This window comes from Tinamus guttatus, unplaced genomic scaffold, assembly GCF_059628265.1.
Source record: "Tinamus guttatus ecotype Peru unplaced genomic scaffold, ASM5962826v1 Tinamus_guttatus_pri_ptg000213l, whole genome shotgun sequence".
Classification (NCBI taxonomy): domain Eukaryota; kingdom Metazoa; phylum Chordata; class Aves; order Tinamiformes; family Tinamidae; genus Tinamus; species Tinamus guttatus.
Window position 1 is genome coordinate 86471 of NW_028288747.1, and position 24110 is coordinate 110580.

Genomic DNA, 24110 nt, shown 5'->3' on the forward strand with positions numbered 1-24110 from the left:
GGCTTCAGTTGTCATTAAAAATAAGTTTTTAAACATATGCAGCAAATGCAGCTTCAGTGTAGAGCTCTCCCAAGTAACGTGCACAGAAGCAGCTCATCCATCCGCATGCCCCTTATATGCTATTGTCTAAAAGCTGTTAAACAATTAAACTCAGCAAAGTGGTCCTAGTGTTGAAAATGTACCATGTACAATGTGAAGAGGTAGCTGTTTTCAATAACAAATATTCACAGTACTTACATCAGGTATCTGAGGCAAGAATTTCAAGATTCTTACATTTTATAAGACCGAAAAATCAACTTTGAACATTGCTTTTATTAAACAGAACAGCCGGGAGTATGAGGAGTTGGCAAGGGCAAATATTATCATACAATATGTAATACAATAATGGAAATTATTCAGCTCAACAGTTGGAAAAGTATACTATTGAGCATATTCTTTTCTTATCAGGTTCTTAGCTTTCTGTTTATTATTTTTGTTGTTTCACACTGTTTCTCTTCTTCTCTTCATTATTCCACGGACTCTAGATTGGTCTGGTTCAGTAAACTGTCCCATTTGTAGTTTCTTGAGCTTCCTACCTGACTACCTGGCCCCACACATAGTCTATTAATCCCTGGGAATTTTTACAGTTAAGATTACAGTCCGGTCTGCTTTTTCTTGTCAATGCCCAGAGCATTAACTGTCCAGGTTGCATCTGATATATCCACAACTGCAATTCCGCCACTGCTGCCATCATCACTCGGAATTCCTGAATGGATCTCATTATTCCCTTTCACACACCAACTCATGGCTTTTCTATATGCAATATAGAAAATTGAATAGTTGCTTGCTAAGGCCATGTCTGCTCTATCAGCACCTCTTTAGCATAGTAATGCCTGTAAACTGTATTGGCCAAGCACTGTTGGTACAGACACAGATATGTTTATACTGTTACACTCAATGTCCCTCTTCTCCCATCCTACTGCATTGAAGAGAGCATTTTTTTCACATTGCTGTGGGATTCCAAAGTAAAACGTGCTGTTTAAAGATGGTGAAAGATGAAAAGTATGAGAAATAAAATCTAAAAAGATATTCCTCTCTCCGAGCATTCATCTCTCATTTTACTTGTATGTGTAAACCATGTATTTACCTGTACATCATGACATTATCCACGCACACATATGTGGATAAATATATATAAATGATAGTTTTTTTCTGAAGGAATAATCTTAAAAAAATATATAATGAACCTAATAGGGAAATTATTCACTTGTACCACTCCAAAATATAGCATTGCATGATAAAGATGTTGGGCATAAATGGAAATTTTAAGGATGCAGAATGAATGGGATAATCAAAAATAACAAATAGCTGGGGAAGTTCAAACATTTTGTGAGAGTACAAATGTTTAGAGCCAGTTAGAGTCAGTAAAGTAATTAAAGAATGAAAGTGAGGTTCCAGGCACAAAATTAAAAAAGAAAGACAGGATTTATTTGTGAATTTACAGATAGAGAGTTAACAGACTTTCAATGGGTGCCCATATAAAGGAATATTTCCCTTTTTGTTGTAACCAAACTTCCCCAAAACATTCAGCTTATTAGACAACATGTTTTTCTGCAGCTATGAGGTGGTTGTTCTTTGCTAAATGTATTGATATTAAAATTTGAAAACCTTTTTCTCCACTACAATTAATATCTAAAATCCACTGTATTCAGATCATTGCCAAAGAAAATAAAGAGATGAAAAGCCAAGATAGAGACGTACATTAAAATATCCTGAGTCCTGGCCTGTGATTTAATGGTCTCAGTGGAGGAAAAAGAAATGTACCAAGCTCATATGGAAAATATGAGATGTCAAACTGGTAGAAGGCAGCGTTGAATTAATTTTTGATACTGTCTGAAAAAAAAGAAGCAAACATAATTTAATGAAGTAAGAAATAACAGGAAAAAAAAGAAAAACGGGAAAAAAAAAGAATGAGATATGAAGAAGTTGTAGCCTTAGGGCACTTGGGAATATCTGGGAATAAAGACATTCCCAAGTTACATACGGAGTTACATACGGAGCCCCTCTTTACACAAAAGGCTGTAGGGAATATTCTGTCAAAATAATTGGGTAGAAAAAGAGACTTTTGCAAAATGAAAATTTTTATAATGGAAATCTGGAGTGCCATTAAAAATATTCCTACTTGCAAAATAAAAGTCATATATATCTTTTTGGATGGATGATTTTTTTTAAAGTAGTTTGTTTTGCTGGAAAAATTCCCTATTCCTTTTTAGAGTCGGTTCTACCTCAAATTTAATTTATCCCAAATCTGAGATACCTCACAGACTTGTAGAAATGGAAGTGTAGGAGGTCCTGTTCCTCCACCGTGAAAAAGTCATATCTTCCCAAAGGCTTCCGAGTCATGATTTATCTCCTTATTCAGGTAGCACATCTTTGCTTTGCCAAACTTTGCTAGGTTTTAAAATATATTTTTTTGTTGAGTATTCTGACACACTGCCTGCTTCTATCATGACGACTACCTCACTTTTATGTCAATATTTAACACACATGATGACCATCCATAGGTATTACTTGGATCATGTGAGCTCAGAAGTACTGCAAAAGGAGGTTAAGATATAACAGCTACTTCCTGGTAGCAGCCTAAGTATACTCCATTTCCAGTTCTGCTTATGCCTCATGCTTATATGAATGCCTATTAAAATTCTATAATTCTATGTTTATATCTATGGGTTGATGAGGCTGTAACTCTCAAACATTTTTCATTAGTCCAGTGTTTGTGGCGGGGGGGGCACTGAAGGGGACAGGAGTCCAAATATAATATGCACATTTGAGTACATACATAGAAGAATAGAATGAACTCTTAGGTTCCTGTTATATTCTGAAAGCCCTATCTTAGGTACTTGTACCAACACCAATAATATATTAGCTATCCAAACTAATTTTTAGTCATTATTGTTAAAGACAACCAATTACAAAAAAGAACAAACAACGGAAATTTTCAAATGATTTTTTTTCAAGATAACTGGAATTAGCAAGGGCAGAAGGATGAATGTCTTTTCTCTTACAAAAATCCCAAATGGCCAGGAAGTCCCAAATAGCCGTAAATGGGCTGCTGAGCACTAATTTGACATGTTATCTAAAATTGCCATCATCTTTTGGTCACCATTAGAATGCCAATGGTCTTTGAAGTCCATCTGGGGAAAAACTACCACCTGAAATACCAGTGTAACTTATGTGTCTTTCCAACAGAAGAACTGAATCAGCTGTTAGATTCCACACTGTTATTTGCCAGAAATACAGATAATACTATCGTTAGTTTGTAAAGCACCAGAAAGCTGAAGATGATTTGCCTTAAATATAGGTGCAAATCGGTTTGATGTTTTTTCACTGAAGCTCTTTCACTTGTTTCAAGAAGAAGCTCTTAACTGAGCATCTTAGCATAGAGAAGAAAATAGAAGAAAAATCAGAGTTCAGACTGTCATTTTGTTGAAACTACTTAATACAAGTGTATTAAATTAAATTTCAAAGCAGTGCAATTTCTAGGCATGAAAGATTATGTTAAGCATTAGCTTTGGATTCAGCTTTGATTGCTTTTATAATAGTTAAATTTGACTCCTAATGGCATATCTTAATTAGTACTCAAGAATTAGACTCTGCTGCCATGAACGATTCAAGAGTATGATGTGCCACAGCAAAATACCTGTAGTACTGTGCAAAGTTGAGTGTTCAAGTATTGGACAAGATATTTTCTTGTTGGCCATTAAGTTACAATGTCTCATTTTCCAGCAACTATCAAAATATGCATTCAATGAGTTATTGAAGTTCACTGTCTGGTCAGCAACAGGACTATTATGGAATTCATTATTAATAATGCATTATAAATATTATGACTGCTGGAAAGGACAGACATATCGTACTGTCAGATTCGTGGGAGAAGATGTACACGCTTCCTGATGATATTTCTGAAACCAGAAATTACTCAATATTTTTTCAGTCAGAACATGCTCTCTCTTGTGTCATATCTAAGGGAAGATTCCTTCCTAGGAAGTAAGTAAAAAAATCCCAGAGAATATCACTGCTGAAAACACAGCATGTAACATAGGCACTGCAAGGCTTTAGAGTCATGTACAGAAAACTGGAAGCATCACCCATTAGTGTACCCTAGTACACTAAATCAGTGCAATTTGCACGCTCTGTTTAGAACCAGGTTATTTAATGGAAGATTTTAAGATGATTTTTAAAAAAAGATTTTAAAATCGTAGGTGGGATTTAGTGACATGGCTTGGAGTTTTAAGGAGATAAAAATAGGACACCATCTAAGTTCTTAAAGCTATCTAAAGAAGAAACTCCAGAAGAATATCTATCTGATAAAGACACTTCTCCCCTCTCCTCCAGTAGGTGAAGATATTCTCTTACATTATCTGCTGTTTAAAACCTGGTGATAGTTTTAACATGTATTGACTCAGAAATAGTTAAATTTGTATAACTACCATTTTCAAAAGAGCACTGCTCTATGAATCTCTCTGCTTTCAAGCAGATTTGGCATCGTCTGACTGTTTCAATATGTAGGAGTCATGACATGAGCCAGGAAGTTTATTAAAACATTCACAGTGTTTTGTTTCACATGGTATAATTCAGGGCATTATAGCAGACTAGGCGAAGTTCTTTATGGGACTGCTGTGCTCACTGGATGTTAAGGGGGAAGAATCATAGTGTTTTTTTTTTCCTCAAGATATGTTTGAAAAAGTATCTGAGCAATTGCACCATTATTCCAGCAGTGCTATTTGCTTCTGGTTACTGGAGTTTAAAATACAAATCAGTAGTTAAAACAAAAGTTATTATACACTATTTGAAAAAATGTAAATTGCTGGCATGGCTTGTCAATGAATACAGGCTTAGCCAGCAAGGTCTCTTCCTTGGGATCATTTTCAAAGGTTAGAAACTTCTGTTCACACCCAGAGAACAACATAGCTCAACACACGTAGAAAATAAACAGACCCTCCAGCTCCAGCCCCGTCCCATGACCCCAGCGTACAGAGCTTAACCTTCCAAAGGCATTCGACTTCTTCTGGGCACGGGAGGAGGGGTGAAGATGTCTTGCTCACTGGAAATCACCACTATGCCAAGGAAGCCTTCTGCAAGACGATATCCTGATGCAAGAATTTACCTTGCTGAGCTACACCTATGCCAGAGATCAAGAAATAACACTCCCTTTGGGGAACCATTATTATTCATCAAGTGCTACTTGTTCAATCACTTTTGATAGCAACTTTTAGTACCATTCTTCAGAGATTTAAAGTGGGATGAAGTCTGTCAAGAAGCATATTCTGATTTTGAAATATTTTATTACAAACCTGGGAAGTTACAAAAGCATTTAAGGCAGGAAGGGTAAGCACTTTAATTTAACCTGCAAAATGGTTTTTCTTTTTCTTTTTTTTTTTTGTTTAATGTGGGACACTTGCACATACATAAAAGGCAGGGGAAAGGAAAACCGTTATACATGAATATAACTTCTACTACTGGATACCTGGGTTGAAATTCCCACTAGGGGATACCTTTATAGATTTCTTTTTAGTATATTGTAGTCATGCCATTATAAAGCCATCAAATGCAATTTGGCACAGCATGATACTTAAGCGGTGGCCTGAAATTAACAGACTGAATTACCCTCTATAGGCAGCCAAGGTTATTTATAAATTGGAATTCAGATAAGTAAGTGAAGTGTCTAACTGAACTCCCTACTATTGTATTCCAAATCTCCGTCTTCTTCCATGCTTTGAAATTCTTCTAGCAGTCTCGTCCTTTATTTGAACTTCCAGAATAGTTAGCCATTTAAAATGGGAGCGAAATTGAAAGCAGGATGCTGTATGAGGTACTTACTTAGGAGAGATAGCGCTTTTACATTTGGAAACTATCTTGTAAAAAGTTTTAATTAAAAGAGCTACATCTTGGCATCTGTGAGGTCTAGTGCAATTAGTTGCTTTAAACTCCATTTTCTGTTCCCGCTGCCAATTAAGCTAAACTTGTGTGCAAGAGTGATGGTTGCCTCAGTGACAAAATCAGAACATGCTAAATAATGTGATTAAACTTGTTAAAAGCCAAAATAAACACTTATAATTATCTCAAGAAAACCCGCACAGCACAAGTGAGAGCTCTATAAAGTGGAACTCTGCATCCATAATTTTAGACTTTCCTACACAATAGATCATAGTTAAAGATCTGTTAACAGACCTCTGACTGCTGGGCTGGGCAGCTTGTGGTTTTCTTCTAAACCTATTGGCATAACGTGGATTTATGCAAGAGGTGCAAATTGGAAGTTGTCTGCTATTGGAGCCATTGGCAGAACAGAAATCATACTGTAGGGTTAGCAGCATGAAGTACATTGCTTTGAAATTACACAGCAGGGGTTCTGCTTCTTGCTCCAGTTGCCTTTAAGACCAAGGTCTTATACTGTCTGGCCATGATTAAAATCAAAGTGTAGGCCTCTTTGCTGGGTGCCAGTAAACGAAGGTGAAAAACAGGAACAATCTGGATTCTTAATTATTTTAAAATGCAACATAGGCAAAAAACAAAGATGAAAGCATTTCTTACTAATCTATCCTAATTATTCCACATAAAACGATTTCCTGAAGAGACCTATATCTTGATATAGTCACTTTCTACAACTAAGCAACATCCTTTTTTCCCTATGCAGTTCCATCTTTTTTACGTAAACCCACACATACACAGAAAACAAGAACTGACAAGAGGTTTAAATGGTGGGTTCTTATTTAAATCCAGGTTCAAGTATTCATCAGAATTTGAAATAAACCAAGATACCACACTGAATTTACTGAAAATTAAATGAACATTAGTTTTTACAGTACCACACTGGTTCAGAAAAAAAAAAAAAAAAAAAAAAAGAAAGTGCACATTTGGAAATGCTCCATTTTATTGCCGCAATATGGGCATATAGGTATGTATGTATGTGTTTGATATTAGCATAGTCTTTTACATGTAACTATAATGCCTTAACATGACTAGTCAATCTCTCCCTCATTCTTGGCAAGTGAGATCAGAAAGAATAAAAGACTGTTGCATTAGAAAAAAAAAAACATATAGTAGAGGGATCAGAGTCCTTACTGCAAATCCAAGGCCCTTCTACTCAGAGCTCTCTTTCCAGGTTTAGCCACCATAGTCATTTTTAAATTAAAATCGTAGCAAAACAATGGTATGTGACAGAACACCAATGCTGAAAGTGGGTATTGTGAGAGCTATCTGCACAACTGTCACTTTTACCCTAAGTGAACAAGGGGCTCTTTCTTGGCTTGTCAGCATATTCTAAAGTACTTGCTGTCAGGATATTTTTCCTAATCTACTCTTGAAGGGCTTATTGATAGGCAGACCTCTTGAGTGAAAATGAATGTAGTGCAAGGATATCTGGAAGCAGCCAAGGACAATCATTGCAGTTAGGTGAAAACATTCAACCCAAAGGTAAAAGGAATGCTCACGAGCATCCTAAGAAAAGTGCTGGAAAGAGTCTTCTAGGGCAGAGGTGTCACCCTGGTCTTCCCAGAAATTGCACAGAAGTGTTCTAGTAAGCAGCTTACACAGGCTGTTCAGGCCAGAGGAGCTCCACACTTCAAGCACAATCCTGAAGTGCTATCCCAGCCTTTGCTGGACTCAGTATAAAACTGGAATGGGCTGTTCAGGGCTTACATGTTTTCAGAGTATTAGACAATTAGAGTAGAATCTGCAGAAAACCACCCAAGGATATCCTAAGTTCCAGACCCAGTTTAGGAGTGTTGTAGACTTTCATAATTTGTATGTTTAACTTACCTGCTTCACCATGCTTTGTGTTTTATAAGCTCTGGATCACAATGAGCATTTCTTGAATTAAACTCTTTCAGATAATCTCAGCATACGTATTGCACATAGTGTTTCAGAAAAATATCCTGAGATGCAAAATACTTGTTCCCTTTAGTTTCCAATGTCTTTAACATGTAATCCTTAAAGTCAGACTTCAGTGCTTGCAGTTCTTTTTTTTGGCCCCTTGTGGAAAAAGTATCTTTTTGCTAGTCTAGGCTTGATGTCCAGGAAGTCTTTCCTCTTCAGTGACAAATGGTGTCATGGTACCAGAAAAAGAAATATTATATATGAAAGAATAAAAGATGCAAGCAGTCACTTTGAAATGTAATTTCTTAGTATGACGTTGTGCTTGTTCTTTTATTATATTATTTGTGTACATTTGCCTTAATAATTTGCAAGCCACTGAAATTATCACTAGTGATATGACTGATCAGCATATACTGGCAGGTCAAGGATGAGTCAAATGAACTCATCCTGCAAACAAGTGTCCATCGGACTAGTCCTGTCTTCTGAATTATTTTTTGTGAAAGTACTTGGATTCATAACTCACAATCCTAAATAATATTTCATGAACTTAATAAGAGAAACAGACTGTTTCTATTTTGGAGCAGTTATTCTGATACACAGTCAGTTGTCATATTTTTCCAAGAAAAATTTAGTCAAAATATTTTGCATCAAAAATATGGTATTTGATTATAACAGCTATGTTTGCTGGTATTCCAATGTCAAAAGCAGAAGGTTCTCTGCTCTCTATGGTAAGTTACTTCATACTTTCATCTTTTCTACTATTTTCTGTGCTCTCATTTTAAACGATCTTTCTACTAATCCCCTTTTTCCTGTAGAGTGAAGAATAGCCTCTCTCGATCTGTGGCACAGTTAATGTCCACTTTCCCAGTGCCATTTTCAGCCTTTTTCCTCCTATGTTTTCATCTTCTACCGTGTCTCATTTCTTCGGCATGCCTCCTCTCCACTTCTGTGATTCCTGTTTTGAACAAATTCTCCCTCCTACCTTTCTATCTGGTGTATATGGCTTAAAATCTGGAGAGTGTACAGACACATGGCCAGCAGAAAAGTTGCTAGGAGAAATCATATATAATCATTCCCTCAAGTGTTCATGGCAGGACAAGGCTTGATTCCATAATGAGACTAACAGAAAATTTCTATGTTAATACAGGTTAAGACACTGACGTGCAATTAAGATTTTCTTCTCTTCATCTTATGTATTTTGTGTTTGTTTGAGCTTGTGCATTCTCCCATACTTGAGCTTTCAACTGTATCGATGGCTGTGAAACCATAAAATCTCTTCCTGGGGAAAAAAAAAAAACAAATCAAAAACAAAAACCAAAATTCCAAGCAAAAGCTTAAACCATGAGGTTTATTGAGTCCCAGGCAATTATTTACAAACTAAAATATCCATGTCTTTAAATCTACAGCAAAGAGAGTAGCAGGTGTCCTTCCTACATAAGTTACAGTAAAGGCCACATTGTTAAATTCATTTGTAGCTCACAGTTACCTCTATGCAGCCTTCTGAGGTCAGTCCTTTAACTAGGTTTGTCTCTGGTCTCACTCTGGAGCGAGACACTCACTCACAAGGCAAAATCAACCAATGATCAGGCCAGACTTTGAAGCTTAGCTCTTCGTTGTCCACTCAAAGCTGGGAAGTCAGTGGCACTCCTTGTTCACTTCCATAGTTGAATATAAAACTGCATTTATGACTACTGTGGTGAGAAAGAAAGAGCAAACTTATTGTTTCCCTTTTCGACTTCTTCAGAGCCATGTCATGGGAAGTCATTTTGCCCTTTTCCTTTTAACAGAATCATAGAATGCTTAGGGTTGGAAGGGACCTCTAGAGATCATCTAGTCCAACCCCCTGCACACGCAGGGTCACCTAGAGCACGTGGCACAGGACTGCATCCAAGCGGGTTTGAAGATCTCCAGAGAAGGAGACTCCACAACCTCTCTGGGCAGCCTGTTCCAGGGCTCTGGCACCCTCACTGTTAAGAAACTTTTCCTTAAGTTCCTGTGGAACTCTTGGTGCTTCAGTTTGTGGCCATTATCTCTAGTTCTGTCGGTGGCCACCACTGAAAAGAGACCAGCCCCATCCTCCTCACTGCCTCCCTTGAGGTACTTCTAGACACTGCTCAGGTCCCCTCTCAGCCTTCTCTTCTCCAGGCTGAACAGGCCCAGCTCCCTCAACCTCTCCTCATAGGGCAGATGTTCCAGGCCCCTGATCATCCTTGTGGCCCTGCGCTGGACTCTCTCCAGCAGCTCCACATCCCTCAATTAGTTAATTAATCATTGATATTAAGAAACCACATTGTTTGGGTATCTGCTGGGGACCAATTTAGCCACATAAATATAAGGCAATATGCTTCACTGGTGGCTGGTAAAACTGAAAATCAAACTGAGTAGCTGAGAAAAAAATGAAGGTACAAATAGTGAATTCATTTCCTACTAAGAGCAGTAGAAACCTCTAAGCCCTGTGATTCCTTACATCACAATCTTGGCACATATCCTTGGACAGGTCACTTAATCTTTTCTTAGCTATAAAACAGGAAAAATACTCATCTTAATGTGAGATGAAGAAGTTTTGATACTTTTACACTGTTAAGTCATGATGGGAGAATGCAAAAAAAAAGGAAATACTGGAGCTATGTGGAATATGCCATATTGGGTGAATAAAAATAAGCACAGTTTAAAGCTCCTTAGTAGAACAATTTCGAAATTAGTGGAATGGAATGGAATACAGTAGCTTAACATGGTCTTAGTTCAAACACTTAATAGAATATCATGAAATATGTTTTGAAAATCTAATTTTATGTAAAAAGGGCAACAGATTAAAAAAACAGGATAACTATATTGCAAAATATCTGTGCAAGCCAATGGAAGGATCAGTGAAAGAACTGATTTTAATTAACATCTTAGTGGTTTGGAAGAAAGAATAAAGATCATGTTAAATACATTTGCTGCTGATGTTGCACTGAAACATCTTGCCAATGCTGAAGCCAGAAAAAATATTGAAGGACAAGAGAGAGGTTAAAAATATGGCAAATAAAATAAATCCTCAACCTGGAAAAAAAAGGCAAGTGAAAACATTCGGTAAAAGTGATAAAATATACTTGGGAGAGAAAGCAGTAGAAAGAGCCATTCCTCTAAAGGATGTGAAGAAATCAAGCTGGGTATGTATTTTTAGCAAGATCAGACATCAAAGGGATTGTTACACTTGGGCTTCCTCTACTGCTGCAGGTGCAAAGGAAAGTGGTTCCCACTCAGACCCTGGTCCTGCACATTTAAAATTCAATAGAGTATTTCTAATTAATTTCAATGAATACAAGATGAAACTCTGAAAGAAGCCTGTCTTCTCCTCTTTCTTTATAGTAAGATTTTAAAAGTGCAACATTTTGAAAATAGGAAGTTCTGTTTTTTTTCTGCTTTTGAAAAAGTAGGGCTTACATTTTAAAGTTTTCAGTAGGGGAAACAAATCTACACCTTGGCTTTTTGTTGCTTTTATTTCCAGAAAAATTGAAGAAAATAATAAGACTTGCTTTTCTTTTTTTCTTTCTTTCTTTTTTTTTTTTTAATGTAGTTCTACAAGTAGGTGCCTTAAATCAAACAACAAGCAACTGTGAGATCTGTGGTATAATTCCCAGAGGCGGCAACAGCGTGCAGCAGGAGCATTCACTGCTAGGTACTCTGAATGAAGGATGGTGATTCACCTATGGGAATTTCAAAGAAAGTAACTATATTAAGATGGAGGGCAAACTTATCCTGAAGGTATAGCAGAGGCTGACAGAGGTCAGAAACATCATCTGTATCTAGCTGCTTAGTTCAAGAATTGCCTAGTAAAAACAAGATCTGCAGCTGAATCTAAGAGCAGACTTCATTTTTTTTTATTAGCTTTAATATGCTTTCATTTAATTCATACCTCTAAATGATCTGTGGTTAATCTTGTATAAAATGTCATGAATAGCTCTGATGCTGAAAGTGGTAGGATTAGGAAAGGGGTGATGATTACACTTGAAATTCCGAGAGTGTTTTCTGCCATTCTGTCTCTAGCTGCAAAATCATTTTTCATTTGTACTTCATTCTACAGGTTAGAAAAGCTCGGAAAATGTATTTATTTTTTCCACTTTATATCTGGAGGATAATAAATATTTAATTTTCATGGAAAGCTGAGGTAGACTGGTAGTGATGTCATCAGTGGCTGTATGAGGAATAGAATGTAAAATGTACCTAAAACTCAAGAAATCTCTCCAAGATAATGCTGTTTCAAAATAAGGCTGAGCTTTGACACCGTTGTTAATTATTTGGGCTGTCTTATTTTTCTTCAGCTCACTCTTACTACAATGTCCACAAATGAACACCTCCTGTTTGTTTCCAAATACCCCAAATTTCTGATGGTTGCTTCTCTCAACAAACACTGCTCCTAATCAAAGCTGAAAACATCTGTGTGAGGAGTTGATTCTGTCCAGCTCTTGCTAAGTATTTCCTTAAAGAAATGAAACAAATTAAAAGTTTTTAATTCACTACAACATCGCCTTGGTGCCTTCATTCTCAGATGACACAAAAACTCTATCTTTCTGATATGTGGTATATTTAGCCTAAAAATCTTCATGTGTAATATTGGGCTATAATCCCTTTAAAGTAAAACCACAATCTTAAATGTAAAACCACATTTGGAGAGATCAAAAAGATGTCAAGCAATTGGCTAGAAGAGTAAATGTTTAGAATAAAAAAGGCTCCTTCCAGTGAATCAGAAGAATAAAAAGCCTTTCAGAGATTAGTTGGGAACAGCAGATGATCTTGGTATAAAAGGAACTGTCAGGGAAAATTTGGACCATTATAAAAAAAGCAAAATGAGTTTCTTTCTTTGGTATTCATTACAGAGAAGACCATATACCAAAACTATGCTCTATTAGAGTCTGAAAAACTGCTTCTAAGTGAAATAAAAATGGAATCGATTTGTTCTAAAATGACAAATTAAAATTGAACAGTTTTAAGGATGTAAATCAGCTCAGGAGTGCAAAGGGTACTCAAACAGGAAAAACTATTAATTGTGATGTGTTACCCATTGCTTAGTTTGGCCTTGGTACTAAGGGAATATGACACCAATATCTGTTATCTTGGAAGATACAAATCCAGATCTTTATTTCAAGCTTTTCTTTGCCTAAGCCTAGATAAACTGATAGAGAGCATATCAGATTACATTACATAGTTATGATGATTTGAGAAAGAGTCAATAAGATTTGCAGATTGTAGGCACGACTTGCCAACCCAATAAAGTTCTTTGAAATAATGATTTATCATGTGCCTAAAGCAGCTGGCACGGCACAGCTGGACTTTCAGCCGCCCTTACCAGATGTTCTTACAGAAGCTGTGCCCTTGCAGAGTGATAGGGAATGTCTCATCATGTAGCAACAACTAAGGGACAACTGCTTAAACGATAAGAAACAAAGGAGAGGAACAAGTTGTCAAACTTCCCTCGGAGGAGTGTTATGATTGCACCTTCTCAAAGATCTGTATTGATCAAAATATTGTTAAATTCTGGAAGAAGGGCAAATACAGGACTTTTAGGGTATTAGGCTAGTAGCAGTAGTAGCAGTAGAACTACCTTATACGTGCCACAGTTAAAGTGAATACATGCCCACAAACTCTGTGTTTTAGATAATATGACATATTTTGTGAAGATGAAAAAATTTGTGGAGAAGTTTGGTCATTGCTCAGAGTCCTGTATTTCCAGTAGCTCTGGGACAACAGAATTATTGGAGCAGTGCTTCAGAGATGTCAGCATACTGCAATAAAAAAACAAATTCTGGAGAAGTTTAAGTAGGGGTTACAGGCTATTATTGCTTTTCTTTAAAAAAGCCTGAGTGTTTCATTCTGTCATAGGCTGTAGTCACTGCTACAGAGGGCTACAGTAGGATTTATAAGGAGGAGGAGAAAATAATATTACGAAACTAACAAAAATCTTTAAGCAGATCATTTTGAAAAATCAAGAATAAGTAAGGAATAAAGTGTTCTGTAAGACATCTTATTTTCTTGAAATCTCGGATATATGAACACAGAAAATTTTGATTTAAATACCTTGGGAATTAACAAGGAGCATTTGAGTTTTTTGAAATATTTCCCTCACAGATGAAACCTCTATTTTCAAGGCAGATTTGATTAAAAACATGTTTTCTAACAAAACTGTTTGTAACAGCCTAATCACTCATGCAGAATCATAAAAGTTATATTTTATATACATTTTTTTTCAGTTCTCCAGAAAAGTAAATAAGACAGGCTAATGATTAGTTTTCTTAAGGAGACAGTAACTAAAGAATCACAGTGGAAAACTGGGGCAATTTATGAGGAATATGCAAAGGGAAGAAAGTACCCACTAACTGTTATTGAGACCAAATGCACACAGTGATATATTAGGTCCTATCCTATAGGTAGGAGGTCATAAAACTTCTGCACATTAAGAAGGAGAAGAATTTAATCTTAAAAAGAAAAACAAAATTCTAAGAAAAAATGCCATGCTGCCAAAGCTTTTCCATGGCCTCAGGCCTGGCAACTGGCACTTGACCCCTAGAGTCCTGTTTCCATTCCCTTTCTCCCAGCCTGTCACCAGTGGAGGCAGAAGAGGGAAGCAATGACAACCATTCCTATAGCTTTAAGTTCTAGCAAATCAGTGTTTAGGTCTACTACAAAACATGACTAAGAGAAGAATCTCCTGTTAGTAGTCAAATCTGGGTGTTGGGCAAATTTTATCTTCACATTTGGCATCCAAACACAAGAGAAAAACATACATTTGAGAGTGAACCATATTCCACCCAATATTCATTATGCAATATCTTGACTTTTCGCCTCCTGGAAAATCTTTCTTCATCCAACTTATCATAAGGATAGGTCTATCTTACTCATTAATTCTTGCCACACCAGCTCACCAGCTTGAACTGTCTGACTTCTTTCTACTCTTAGGAAATAACCCTGCCTCTCAGCAAGATTTATTAGTTATATCCATGAGCAGTGGGTGAGTCCATGAGCTTTATGCAGTTCCACAGTTTTCTGTCCCTTCTTGCTGTCCTGAGTATCACTTCTGGGTGACCTGGTAGCAGGCCAAGCCTACCTGTGCATGCAGATGTGCCTGGGGTACGCTAACTTTTTATCCCTTTTTGGTTTTATCTTTGCAAAACACTTTCAGAGCCAAAAAACTGAAAAAAATATTGCATACAGAGTAATGTGCTCATTTCTAGTTGGATTTATGTGAACTCGTGCAGATTGTTATGTTATGTCTACTGACACCATAGAAATAAGATAAAAATACACTCCAGCTGTCTGATAATTTCAGGGCCAAAGTCTGTCCTCCTGTTCAGACACAAATGGCCTCCACGGAGGTTAATGGGACTAGGGTGCTTATACTACAGGCTCCCTAATTGTTTCTTGGCTGGCTAGCACTTCATATCAATACACTTGCAGACACTATTAACATAGATGTGTTATATCAGTATGATCAGCTAGCTGATAAACAATACTCTATGGTTAACTGACAGCAGGAACAGATTTCAATGCGCAATCAAGAAAAGCAGTTGTTAGAAATGTAAGAATTGCACGTAGCTCCTTGATGAATTATAGAACTTTAAGGTCTGGCCTCATATGTTTTTAAGGGCTATAAGCCAACCATGAGCCAGGTAGCAAGACTGAAAACCCTTTTGAAAGCTCAAGATGACTTCAGACTTTAAAATAAAGGTAAATTATTTGTGATATTGTATTTATGTATCTTTTTAAACGTCTTTTCATTTTGGGTTCTGAAATTAGCAATTCAGCTATAAGTGCTAACACACAACTAGTTAAAACTCTCACACCCCTGGTCAGTAAGAGAACACTGTGTTATGATTAACTGGACAATTTTTTGAGATTACTTCTCTTAAAGGTCCTACATCTTTGAAAGAAGATAATAGGACATTACCACAATAAACTGGAAATGTTCTGGACTAAATTTAGTACCACCAAAGAAAAAAACAAAACAAAAGGATCTGATGAAATACTGCATAATACCAAGGCCAGCTTAGATCTTAGCTAAACATGAGGTGTCTTCAGTTCATAATTAAGCATGTATAAATTTCTGGAATTTTGTGTGGGTTCATATTTCATTTTTGAAATACAAAGCAATGGATAAGTCAGTCCTTCTCATAACAAAGACAAAAAAAAAAAGAGAGAAATTTAAGGAAAAAATAACCATAGTTTCCTTGAAAGCAAGTAAACACCTATCTTATTTACTGCAATCATTTAATTATCTCCAGAAATCTCCAACAGGTGGAAATACTCTGAGTCCTTCATGTGCAAAAAGATTGCTGTTTTGTAGCTAGATTTATCTTTTTTCTAACATTTAAAAAATACTTTCAGGGATTTCCTTGAAAGGCATATGTAGAATACCTATATCAAGTTACTACTATATCCACACAGAAGATCAGCCAAGTCTGCTTTTCCCTGTGGAAATACTAATTTTTGGCTAGGTTTGGAATTATGATCACTCTGGAGTTGTTTTTTTTTTTTCTTTTTTTCCACTAGTTCCAGGCTATGACTTCATTAGGGTATATCATGTGAAATCAGAAATATCTCAATGTTGAGCAATAGTGCTGGCATTCAAATCTATGAAAATCATCTGTTAGACTTCTGATATCCTCATGCAGATTGCTCAGACATTTCTCACAGATGTCATTCTTTACGTCAGGATATACACATCAGTTTATATTTTGACTTTATTTTAAAGTCCAGATTTCTCAGATCTCTCATTACATCCTGTTCCAGGGAATGGAAATAGTCTCTTGGCTCAGTGGTCTCGCTTTCTTCCACTTCCTCACTCATCACCAAATGTGAGAGGCTGAGCTGGCATCAAGTCTGTAATTCATGACTGCTCCACAGCTGCTTCCTTTCCATGTATCAGGGCTGCTGCTGCTCGGGCACGCTGAGGGACCAAATCCCTTCTCCTTCCCTGAATACTCTTTTCTTTTAGATGGGCTGATTAAGTAGGAAGGGACTTGTATGTGAACCCATTGGATCCTGTGTGCTGTGGTTAGAGCATGAGGATTTTAGGTCAGGCTTCTTGCTGTCCTGGCAGTTGGGAATTAGGTAGGGAGCAGCCGGGTTAGACAAACTTAGCTGTGGACAGCACCAGTGCAGTATGCGTCCATCTCCCTTGGTGCTAGTACAGGAATCATCTCTAAAACAGTGGACTTTCATTTAATTGTTTTACAATTGAATGAATCTGATAGGATTATTCCAGTGGGTCAATGAGTTAGGGCCTTAAGCCTCCAGGAAATCAACGATTCCCTCTGAAACTCTGTAAGAACTTCTGAGCAAGGAATATTCACTCCTTCATACTCCAGAAATACACTACTGCAAGGGCCATACTGTCTTCAAAGCATGACATGGAAGGGCACAGATAAAAATCATGTGGCAGGAGAAAGCCTGCACAGTGAATACACTCTGGAAGAGAAACTACTGGGTTCAGTCCTACAGTCCTCAGGCAAAGAGAACTTCCAGTGAAGGTACAAGGGAAAACCTTGTTCTACCGTGAATGGGCACCCTCCTTGGAATTGAAGAGAATTTATTTACATCAGCAAAAATGTGTCACTGAACATACGGATTACATGACCTACAGAGCACAATATATCTAACAGAAGTTTAACTAAGATGAATGAAGTATTTGAGCAGAGATCTTTTTCATGATATGGGGATCGCTATGACTTTGTAAAAACAGGAGATCAGAAAACTAGTGTAAAAATTTAATCTTTTTTAAAGAGGAGATGTTAAGCTTAACCTGAGCACTTGATGTTTGGCTTAGTGAATACAAAAGGATAGGGAATTTCAATTAAGGTTCAAGCTGACTTTTAAAGTGTTATAGAAGTCTAATGGCTACTCTGTGTAAATTAATTCCAGATGTTGACCTGTATGAAAATGGTGGGATATTATTATTTTATATTTTAATCAGTACCTGAAACAGGTGAGATATCTCAGATATTAACTTTAAGAAATATAAATGCATCTAACAAAATACTTTTTTTTAGGGGGAAAAAATGTAACAAAGCCTAAATTTTCCTCGATTAATTTTCTTGAAATAGCTTCAGTATTTACATACTATGAGTTATATTCACTGAAGTTTTTGTGTGTTTACGAAGTGAAGAGAAAAACTCACAAGTATTCTTCTCTTGCACTGATTTTAAAGCTGCATTTCTCAGTTTATGGAGATGAAGACTGAACTGAGTAACTAACAGGCAAATATTCTGATCTTCCTGTTGTTTCATTTTTGAGACAGTTTCCTGCAATGAACACAAGCATGGTGACAGGATTTCAGCACGGATCTCACTCTGTCTAACTGATCTACACCATGGCTAATTTGGAAGATCTCAGTTGACTCTAATGAAGCTTCTGAAGCACATGCTCAAAGTATACTGGGTGATTTCTTCAGAGATCAGAAATCAGATCTGACAAGTATATGAATAACAAAACAAACACACACAAAAAACCAATGTCTATCATAATCAAAGAATAAAATCACCATTTGGAGAACACATCTGCTCCAACACAGGTTTTAGAGGCCAGCAATGCAGAGGTGTTAAGGATGCTAAGGAAAAAAGCTTTGTTACTTGTGAAGGGGCTTATTTCTCATTTTTCATTTCTGTTTGTAATCGCTGTCATCTTTGTTTCTTATGCTTTGGATAAAAAAGGTGACTTTTATATTTATTAGAACTAGGTTTCAATAAACATTATGCAATATGGTAGACCCGGGAATGATTTATTGATAATTTGTCACTTATATTTATGGAAGTGTAGACCCTGAAGCCCTAGAGCTGGTAAATCATAATATGCAGCAACAAATGTTTTTTTCTTCTTTACTGCCAAAAGTGCACCATGTAAACGGATTGCCTCACCAAACCCCTGGGGCCTGATAATGATGCACTTGCTAATACAAAGGGAGGAGGGCTGAGGAGAAGACAACTAATTATAAGTTTATTTTTGTTTCAATATGTTTGCCATTTAATCTGGAGTTCCATAAACAATAGATTGATGAAATATAATTAGAAGGGAGATTACAGTTTAATGAGGCAAAAGATTGGGAAAGAATGTAAATGGAGCAGTAGGCTCTGCAGAGTTTTTAGCTGTTTATTATTGTGCAGCTGTAAGGCACTTTCACGCAGTCCCCAGATGGAAGCAGCTGTTAGCTCTTCGCTATTAGGGGAAAAAAAAGAAGTTCATAGTTCATTTTTATCCACTTGTTCCAGGCTAGCTCTGCTTACTCCAACACTTCGGCGAGTCACAGCTCTTGGTTATGTCGGAGACTGTCAGGATGGGCACCCTGTCTTCGTTGGCCACTTTGCCACTCGCTTATCTCATCTGGCAACCTCTCAAACAACAAGCTGTTCCACTCCTTGTAATATGGTTATCTCCCGTAGTGATGTCAGCAGAAGACGGCAAATCTAATATTCATACTCAAGCAGATTTGTTGGTGCTCTTTGTTTATAAGGACGGGCTCTGTATCGCTCCCGCAGCTGCTTCCTCTTCACCAAGCTTTGTTTTTCTATGGTACTCTTCAGATAGGCCTTGGAAGCTGTACAAAGAGTGCGCCCAGCTGACCTAGCAGTGATTTTTTTTAATTAAAAAAAATACCACTCAGATCTCTCTTTTTCCACAGCATGTTATGAAACCTACATTTTTCCCCTGGCAAGCTTTCCATGCACAAGGCAGAGTATAAAAGGCAAATAGGAGAAGGAGTTTCTTTAAAATGCAGTCACTGGGAAAGAAGAAAGTAGGCAGACTTTCAAGAGCAAATACTGCAGTACATTTATCTCATAGCACTTAAACAATTCCATATTGTGGGCCAAGATATCCACTGCCCTGTACCCCACACAGGCATTTACGTCAGTGCAAACTGAGTGAAAATCTTTACTACTCCAGTTTTGCTGTGTGCTACATTTGGTACCAAGGTATTCCACGTGCTGCAGGGAATGGGAGAATCTGGTGCTATTTTTGAAATAATTTATAAATTTCACATATCTTATTTCACAGTACTTGAGACTATTTCTGACACTTTATAGGGCCCTTTGTGTGGGTTTGTACTAATTCATATTTCTATGATAGCTTATCTGTGATAAACTATCTATGACAGTTAAGGTGAAGACAAGCTTTCAATTTATTTATGGCTGACATTGAAAGTGATTTTTCTGAACAATTTCTCAATCTGAATGAAGATCATTTCTTTTTGTTTCTGTTTTAAGATTGTATTTTCACTTTTTAGATGTGGGGAAAGCGTATAATTGAAATGCCACCATTTATTTTTCTGGTATAGGACAAATTTGGAGAGCTGGGCCTAATTAGGTAGCAGGTGTGCCACATTTCTTCATTTTTCTGCTAATATTCAATATGGTCTGTTTTTAAAGGTCTTTTTTTTTTTTTGAGAAAAATAGTGGTTTTTTAAACATTGAATGAAATCCTGGCTCCTTGGAAATCAAAAACCATTTTGCCACTGGCTTCCAAAGGACAATTTATTTCATAGTTTCATAGTAAAAACACTTTTCAACATTGATATACAATATATGCTCTTAATTCTACATTTATGAGAAAAGCAGGAGTAGAATTCTGTCATGATCTCAAAAAAAAGATACAACATAAAAAATTCCAACAGTTAAAAAAATATATATTCTCCTCCAATCAGCAGGCCACCCACATGCCTAATCTGAAGGAATCACCTCTAGGCTATGGGAAAGGCTGTTCAGTCTCTGAGTCTCTGTGCCCCTACAAAATTTGGCTATTTTGCCGACAAGGGTGTCAGTTAAAGCCAATTATGGTGGGGAGTTTTATGGTCCAAACGGCTGTCCAGTTGGAATTGGACTAGGACCACCAAGTTATTTCATGTGTTGTAAATAGGCACCTGATTGGCTAAATAAAGCTGCATGTATATTTTTATGAATAGAAATGGAAGGTTTAATTTGCCTTTGTTTGTGGGGTCTTATTTATTGCTCGAAAGTGTTTGGATGCCTGCTGGGTATTTGTGAAAACGGGCTGCAAAGACGGCGTATATTTCATTTGCGACCTTAGAGCAGAAGTAGTACTGTGGTTAGGCTAAGCAAAATAGGAAAACTATATGACATTGGAGTAAGATATGAAAACTATTGCCAAGGCTGTAGACTAAAAAAAACTAAAAAAAAAACTAAAAAAAAAGAGAAAATGAAAAAAAGAAAATCCACTAATTCACTAATTATTAACCCCACCTGGTTTATTTATTAAGTAACCATTTAAGTCTAAAAATTTTACTTCATATTTAGACATGTAACTGCTTCAAAAGATAAGGCTTAAAAGGGCTTCCCTACCTGCTCCGTTTTCTTCTAGTTTGATTAGTCCATGTACCTAGAGCACTTTCCTATATGTAATTTTTACTGCCTCCCTGTTTGGTCTGTCTGTTTTTTAATCCTGTCTCTAATGTGAAGACCTTACATATCAGACCTTACCTTAACCATTCATACACATCAGAACTTACCTTATCCATTCTGTGTGATTCTGTGTGGTCAACCTAAGGGAGAGAAGCATTTCAATGATGTTTTGAAATCACTATTTTTTTCAAAAATTGAAGGGTGGAACTTCAAGTAGAAGTAAAATTGGAAACACTAGCAAAAGATCTCCAAGATAGCCAGAGTGCAGCTCTGTTCATTGCAGTGCCTGCAACTATTTCTAATTTCTAAGAAAAAACAAACGAACAAACAAAAAAAAACACTTTGTTTTAAAGTCATCCTTTTAAGAACTAATACAAAAATTACTAGTCTTATTTATCACTGGCTGAATTCTTATTAGACTAATTATTTCATCAGACATTTATAATATAGCCACTATTTGAGGTTTTTATCTTCTTAAATATATCCATAAAGCAAATTACTTGCTCATTAAAGAGCCTACAAGTTGTATTTATTATCTGTTTCTGAGCTCCTTTAGATAAAGACAGAAATTCTACTGCAGATTGCTTTTAGCAAAAATAGTTTGCTAATGTATGCTTCCTCTCAAAGGATGTCTTCACTCAGCTTCTTTTCCTGCTCTCCAACTGCATCTTTGACTTTATTTTTCCTTTTGTTTTTCTTTGTCTTCTGCATTTTTCTCCTCTCTTTCTTTTTCTTTCTTTCTTTCTTTCTTTCTTTCTTTCTTTCTTTCTTTCTTTCTTTCTTTCTTTCTTTCTTTCTTTCTTTCTTTCTTTCTTTCTTTCTTTCTTTCTTTCTTTCTTTCTTTCTTTCTTTCTTTCTTTCTTTCTTTCTTTCTTTCTTTCTTTCTTTCTTTCTTTCTTTCTTTCTTTCTTTCTTTCTCTAGTGAAAAACCTTCTACTACCATCCAAGTCATTCTTGCTTTGTCTGGCTGCATTTCTCACATTCAGAAGTTTCTTCATCATTTCCAGATTGTATTATTTACCTCTTATTCCTTTTATACCCTTCCTTTCTTCCTCCCTGTTTTTTTCTGTTCTGTTGCTTTCCAGTCCCCAGTGTTCTGCTGACCTGCTGTTTATTCTGTTCTTTTACAAAAATTTCCCGCTTTACTAATAAAAAGGCTTTTCCCACTCTTGGTCCTTCCCTTGATGTCCTGCTCCTCATCCACCCCAAATCTTTCTCCAGTCATTTTTCTTTTTATGCTTTTCCAAAATTTCCCAAACATCCCATCACTGAATCAGTTGCTTCCTTAACATATTTTCAAATGTTAGCCCCCTCCCAAGAATTTTCCTTTTTGGTCTTAATTGACTAATAAAACTGCCAAAGAACTATCTTAGAAATATAGTTTCTAAGTTATGGCAGCACATTTTAGAACAAGGAACAATGTTCCACAGTGCAGCTTGGACAACCATATTTATCACAAATCCTGCATTTTTTTTTTAATTTAAAGATGACATTCTATGCAAAGGCACACATATTTCAAGGGCTTGGAAAATAAAATTAATTACCTTAATTTCCTAAGCTGCATTTATTTTTCATTTTCCAATGGCTCGGCTTACTGGGAAGTACTTTTTTTTTTTTTTTTTTGGTAAATGGGCCATATACAATATCTAAATCAACCGCACTATATCTAATAAATAATATCCTTATGCATTTGTAAAGGCTGCCTTCCCTGCTATGTCTTATTATTGCTAACAATCTACATCTAACAGCAAGATTTCAGGGATTTTAAGCAAATACATTATGTGAAATTAATAATTACAAAATTGATTTATTCTTCATATATGAAGAGTTGTGATAGGAAGCACAGAAAAGGATTAATTCTAAGAAGGCATTTTTCTATCAGTTAAATCACTGCAATATGGGAATGCTTGCATGGGTCCTGGGGAAGAATTTTGTCTCCAAGATACCACTTGGCCAGAAATAACTTTTATGACCATCAAGCCTGTTCTTTAGTGTAACATAATAGAAAGAGCCTAACTCAATCATTAGGTTCCTTTCAAGCCCATTAAATGCATTTGAGACCTAATATATCCCTTGGAAGAGTACCTAGCTATAAGGACTAGAACTAATGGAGAAGCCACCACCCCCTGGGTACTCTGGGTTTGACCAGGAGGCAAGCCTGCTGGGCAGGTAGTTTTAACCAGATGAAGAAAATATGTGTGAAATATGTAGGTTTACAGTGAAGCTGCAAGAAATTTCCCCAAACTAAAAGGGAGGAAGTCTTCCTCTCTAAAAATTTCACTAGAGTTTCTGCAAGTTTTGTGGGCTTGAACCTCTACTAACATATGGTAATTATCAACTATAAGGCATGGGTCAGCCTGATACGCCTTTGATAAGAAAAGAATAAAAGAGAGCACAGGGAACAGTTCCAAAGTTTCCTCTCTTGAAAAAAATAAAAAAGTTCAATAGTTTTTACTTCTTTAGCAGTATTAAAAGACTTGTATGGAAGCCTTATTTGTCCGAGCATTTGAGATGCGCATTAAAATCCTCTGATTGTGTACTTCACCTGCTAATGCCACATTTCTATACTATGGTAAATAAACCTAACAAACCTCTGCACCATGGCCATTAATAAGGACCTGCAGGTTTTAAAACTCACCAAAAGTGGAGACTTTCTGCATATCTGCCGGAATATCTGCCACTTGGCCTCAAGGCCATTTCAAGTCCCAAAGTAAGCTGATATTTACCACCTCGTAAAAAAGCTGCATACACCTGAGTAGAGGAAAAAAGTGACATTTGTTGGTAGTTTATATAGAAGATCAGATTACCTTTCTTAAAAGTAAGAGAAGGAAAGATCTTCATTTCTGTTTTGGCGGGAAGAGGAGGAGGAAG